At 44.9% G+C, this 5944-nt stretch overlaps 1 non-coding gene across 1 annotated transcript; it reads right to left on the reverse strand.

Annotated features, from left to right (window-relative positions):
* Window positions 1-2098: 2098 nt before the first annotated feature.
* trnal-cag (transfer RNA leucine (anticodon CAG)) lies at window positions 2099-2180 on the reverse strand. Its single transcript has one exon. It is a non-coding gene; the product is annotated as a tRNA-Leu (tRNA).
* Between the last annotated feature and the right edge of the window lie 3764 nt (window positions 2181-5944).

Below are 5944 nucleotides of genomic sequence, written 5' to 3' on the forward strand. Positions count from 1 at the left end.
TGGTTTATATCCGCTTACTTTCTAGCTTGTTCAATTAAGTTAGTGGAAGATTTTTAAGTCTAACTACCCTTTGTTCTTGTCTTCGATTTTACAGTTGTCTCTGATTTGCAACCCTCCTGACCTCTGTCTCTTATGCTCAGGCGTAAACTCTGCCTATCGTAAACCTCGCACACGCACCAGTCGTAAAACTGGCCCCCTAGCTGGGATGCCGGTGTCCTGTCATTAACATTTCAGTGCAAGTTCCCGGCGATTTTAGGGCTCAGGGCACAGCAGGACTTCCCAGATTATTCTGTCCGCTATTTCCTCAATAAACCTTAACTTGTATTTATTAATCTATATATGGTGCTTCACGATTACCCTTTTGTGTATTATTATTTTATGTCCCACATGATCAACGCCTTGACTAAGCCTCCCCAACTGCTGTAATGAACCAGTCCCCAATAACTGGGGCAACAATGTTATCTTATTTTTAGAAATCTAAGAATACTATCCCTGATAAATTTGTCCCTTTAGCTCAAAAAGTAGCTCTCCGCTTGTCCACAAATTGTTGTGATCAACCTTAGGAGGCAGAATGCAAATAAATAAACCTCCTCAAAATTGAATTGGTTTTGAACTAACGACTATGGGCTAGGCGGCACGGTGGCCGATTGGTTAGAGCATCAGCCTCACAGTTCTGAGGACCCGGGTTCAATCCCTGGCCCCGCCTGTGTGGAGTTTGCATGTTCTCCCCGTGCCTGCGTGGGTTTTCTCCGGGCACTCCGGTTTCCTCCCACATCCCAAAAACATGCATGAATTGGAGACTCTAAATTGCCCGTAGGCATGACTGTGAGTGCGAATGGTTGTTTGTTCCTATGTGCCCTGCGATTGGCTGGCAACCAGTTCAGGGTGTACCCCGCCTCCTGCCCGATGACAGCTGGGATAGGCTCCAGCACGCACGCGACCCTAGTGAGGAGAAGCGGCTCGGAAAATGGATGGATGGATGGATGGACTATGGGCTATGGTACTCATCTGGTGACGTGCCTTGCTAATATACGGCCTGACTGACATCACGCCAGTATGCGAGCTCAGACATCCACGTGAACGCATCCGTTCTGAAGCTAAGCGCACGTCCCAAATCGAGCATTCTACTGTTAACACTTTAAAACTTCTTTTGACATCACTGCATGTCTCAAGCATTCATACTTAGAGGGCCACCCCTCCGCGGGTCCATAACCAGTGCTATCTACCTTAACCAGTACTAACTAAAACGAGGGCCTTCCCCTCGGCGGGTCCATAACCAGTACAGACAACACAAAATTTAGACGAAGCCTTCAAACACCCCCGCCGACACAGATGCACAGGCTCACCCCCACCCGCCGTTTCAATACAGCACATAAGCCACTCGCGTAAGCGGCGCTCGGCCGCCAGATTCAAACAGTGAGAAAACGCTCACCTTCTAGCCGGCATGAAATCTGAAGCGGCCCCGCGTCGCCTCCGCCCGGCTGCGCCACAAAGAATCCTGTTCGTGACGCCACTTTGTGGTGGATTTTTTCGCCTGTGGTTCCGAGTCGCAGGTCACCCGGGAGAACTCCGATGTCCATCGGGCATGGGATGAATGAAGACTTCGAGACACTTGGTGTTTGGGCTAATTCGATTTATTGAACAAGCCTGAGTGTCATAACAGCTGCTTACATTGCCAGAACGACGAAAAAGCCCCCCAAAAACCCTGGATATATGTTTATCAAGCTTTCCTTCTCTGGGCGTGGCTTTCGTGCCTCCCTGGGTGCATCCGGAAGGATGGTGCTCCTCATGACCATATTTGGAATCGCACTCGCCTGATGGTGCCTCTTAGTCTGGTCAATCTCCCTCCCCTGGGCCCTTTGCTGCGATAATGCAAAACAGTCCTCTTTGAAGACCTGGCCCCTGTTGTAACACCCAGACAGGTTTCTGTCAGGGGGGAAGCAGGACACCCCAATAAACATATAACTGGTTAAAGGATGTTCTTTGATGTAGAATTACAAAGAAAAGATAGTTGGTGTGAATACAGGTCTCTAACCATTTGACCTTCCCAAAGGAAGTCTGGTTTCAGTACTATTGAAATATACTACAATGGACACATTGTCAGGAGTGGGATTTGAACCCACACCTCCATAGAGACTGCAAACTGAACACAGCGCCTTGGACCGCTCGGCCATCCTGACAGTGTACTACTTTGAAGGAGCACATGGTCCGGATCTTTATTCATCCCAGAGGGTAAGCTCATCCGGTGGGCGACCCGTTCGAGAGCATGGAATGTAGTCAAAGTACAAGAGCCACTATACCAAGCATTGGTGGTTCAGTGGTAGAATTCTCACCTACCTTGCGGGAAACCCGGGTCGGATTCCAGGCCAATGGAGCTTGTCCGTTTTGTGTATATTAAGCTTGATTTGAGGTAAAAGAGTGCAAACTCCTTCTGCTTGCAAAACACACATTTTCCGGTACTGGACGACCGAAGACAGGAACCAAGTGTTTGTTGGTCAGATCTTGTCAGAAGTGGGTCATATGCGGAGACTTTGCGAACGTAATTCACCAAATTGGCGCGCTCGGCCAGCCTCACAAATATCCCTTGTGTTGTTTCGTGGCAGTGTATGGCAGAAACAATGATAACACCCTAGTTGTACCAATTTCTGTTGGACTGGAAAGCCAAGGAGAGGAAACAGACATATATATATATATATATATATATATATATATATATATACATATACATATATATATATATATATATATACATATACATATACATATATATATATATATATATATACATATACATATATATATATATATATACATATCTTGTCATTTCTCAAAAGCACCTCGGCATGACTTTTAAGGAGATCAAGCGACCAGTGCAACTTCTGTAATCCTTCTTTTGAAAGTGCTGAGTGCAGCAATTCCCTCTCCAGGAGTCAATCCAGGAGTGATCCCAACTACAATGTCATGGGTGTGTGTTCTGGTTGTTGTCTTCCCCCTGTCTCGTACACACCTGCTCCTGAGAGCATCTTCCCCACCTATGTCTCGTTTACCCTAATTACCCCTTGCATTTAACCTCGTGTCACATTCTTTCTGGTCGCCAGTTCGTTGTACCTTGTTGTCACCTTCCAGCATTCCTTTTTTCCACGTCACCGACTCATAGTAAGACTAGACCCTGTTCTGATTATTGACCTTGCCTCTTTGCCTCACGTTTTTTGGATACTGTTGCCTTTTCGGATTGCCTGCCTGTGGACTGACCTCTGCTCGTTTATTAAACCTCTCTTTTGTGAAACTGTCCATTTGTATTGTACCCGGGTTCTTCCTAAAGTGACACTATGCTCTCCTGATCAAGAGATTCATACATCTGTATTGATTGACTCTGGTTCTGACGCAAATTTACTCAACTTCTTCTTCATTAGACGTATGCACCTTAGAACCTTTCAAGTAAGACGCCACCGCAACACCTATGCTGCAGACGGCAGTTTTATGGGCAAGATCACTCACCACACCCAAACACTCACATTGACATTACCTGATTCTCACTTGGAACCCATTAGTTTTCATGTTTTTAACGCCATGAATTATGACCTTATTTTAGGGAACCCATGGTTGAAATGACATAACCCCCACATTGACTGGTCCTCTGGGCAGGTTATGTCATGGGCAGCAATTGCGCCCAGAACCGTTTCAAGCCTCCATGTAATGTTCAGGGATATGTTTCAAATTAAATTCCAAAGACCCCATTGGGGGATCCTGACTTATCTCAAGTGCCCACCTGAAATCCTTTCCACTCCACAGACCTTATGACTGTCCAGTTGACTTGCTGCCTGGAACCACACCTCCACGGGGGAGGTTGTTCTCTCTTTCAGGGCCGGAACACAAGGCTGTGAAGGAGTATGTGGAAGAATCACTGGTAGCCGGGATTATGGATCTTGTATCCCTAGTATTTTTTTTATTTACATGTATTGTTCCTCTTGCAGTGTTTTTATTTTCTTTGTTCATGGTATGCTGTGTTAAAACTGGATTGGATTGAATTGTGCTGTTTTTTGGGGGTGTTGTTGCATTCATTTAGTTCCCATTGATTACAACAACAACAAAAAAGACCCAAAAAAATAAACAATCATACTATTTGATCAAGCTTTGCACTCGGTGGAGCAACATCACTGTAACTGTGTTTTTCATACATTTGCAAAAGTATGCATTGTGACCATCTTCCGCTGTGTAGTTTTAGTTGTTTGTCTGAATAACCTTTAACAGGTTCTAAACAACAAAATAGCTAAGGAGGTGGACTGAACCACAGCAGAAAGAAGATCCATCCATCAGTTTTCTGAGCCGCTTCTCCTCACTAGGGTCGCGGGCGTGCTGGAACCTATCCCAGCTATCATCGGGCAGGAGGCGGGTTACACCCTGAACTGCTTGCCAGCCAATCGCAGGGCACATATAAACAAAGAACCATTCGCACACACATTTACACCTACGGGCAATTTAGAGTTGTCAATTAACCAACAATGCATGTTTTTAGGATGTGAGAGGAAACCGGAGTTCCCGGAGAAAACCCACACAGGCACGGGGAGAACATGCAAACTTCACAAAGGCGGGGCCCGGGGATTGAACCCCAGTCCTCAGGACTGTGAGGCAGACGCTCTAACCAGTCATACACCGTGCCACTCAAAACGACCCAAGGATCAAGAATTATAATTGACTTCACACATCCCATTTTTTGCTGAAGTGACCAAACCCTCACTTCCCTTCAGCAAGTGTGTGCATTCAGGCCAGTTCACATTTTGCTGAACATAGCTACACTCAAGCACAAAACGCACAGATATATACACACATTCAGACACACACACAAACACACACACACACACACCACAATAAAAAATAATATCCTGGAAACAAACTGGGGTCAAAAGGTGAAACAGTGATCTTATTGTTTCCGACATTTTAAAATTACCTTTGATTCATACTGTAAAGAGCATCTATGGATCCCATCAAAGTAAACCATTTTCTGGCTGGGTTGCAGGGTTTTCCCTGTGCGCACAAAGAGCAGGCAAACAAGAAATGTGTTGGGACCAGTGGGAGTTGTGAGCTCAGGTCAAACTAATTGGCTTTTGAAAATACAAACTTGTCAATGTGGTGCAGGAGTAAACACTAATGCTGTCTACAGAACCAGCGTTCCCCCTTAGCTGATGTGTTCTATCAAATGCAATGCAATGGTCGTACGGGGCCTGGCCTTTTCTAAAGGCTCATTGAAATGTGGTCAGGAGATAATTCAAAAATGAAATGTATTTTTGATAACTCCCACTGACCAGTGCAGGAGGAAATTGTTTGACAAAACGGCAATACAACACACCACCACATTGTGCAGTTGTGGATTGAAATGAGAGGTGACCTCATAACACTTTTAAGTCAACATAATCATCACCAAATAAAAGCAAAGTTCAAGGGAAGGGGAGTTGGGCTTCGGGGCTGGGCTTTGCTTGGGTGGGATTTCTCCGGGCATTCCGGCTTCCTCACACATTCCAAAAACGTGTTGAAGACTCTAAATTGTCCAAATGAGTGAATGTGAGCGCAGATGGGTTTTTTTTAGATGAGCCCTGCGATTGGCTGTCAACTGGTCCATGATGTACCCTGCCTCTCGCCCAAAGTCACTGGGATTGGGTCCAGCTCACCTGCAACCCTACCAGTGACAAGCGCTATAGAAAATGTATGTATGGATAGTCCAATAATTATTCAAATGTATTTTATTATTTTCAAAAAATGTCTATAATTTACATTGACTGTTATGCATACCTGGGTCCCTTGAAAGGGCTTATATCTAAATCTATATTCTTTTTCTTCTTATTCTTGTTGTTATTATTATTAGTTATTGTTGTTATTATTATGAATATTATTATGATTATTTTTGGGCGGAACTGTGCACATCTGCCTCACAGCACATAGGCTGCAG

Source organism: Phyllopteryx taeniolatus, chromosome 10 (genome assembly GCF_024500385.1).
Source record: "Phyllopteryx taeniolatus isolate TA_2022b chromosome 10, UOR_Ptae_1.2, whole genome shotgun sequence".
Classification (NCBI taxonomy): Eukaryota; Metazoa; Chordata; class Actinopteri; order Syngnathiformes; family Syngnathidae; genus Phyllopteryx; species Phyllopteryx taeniolatus.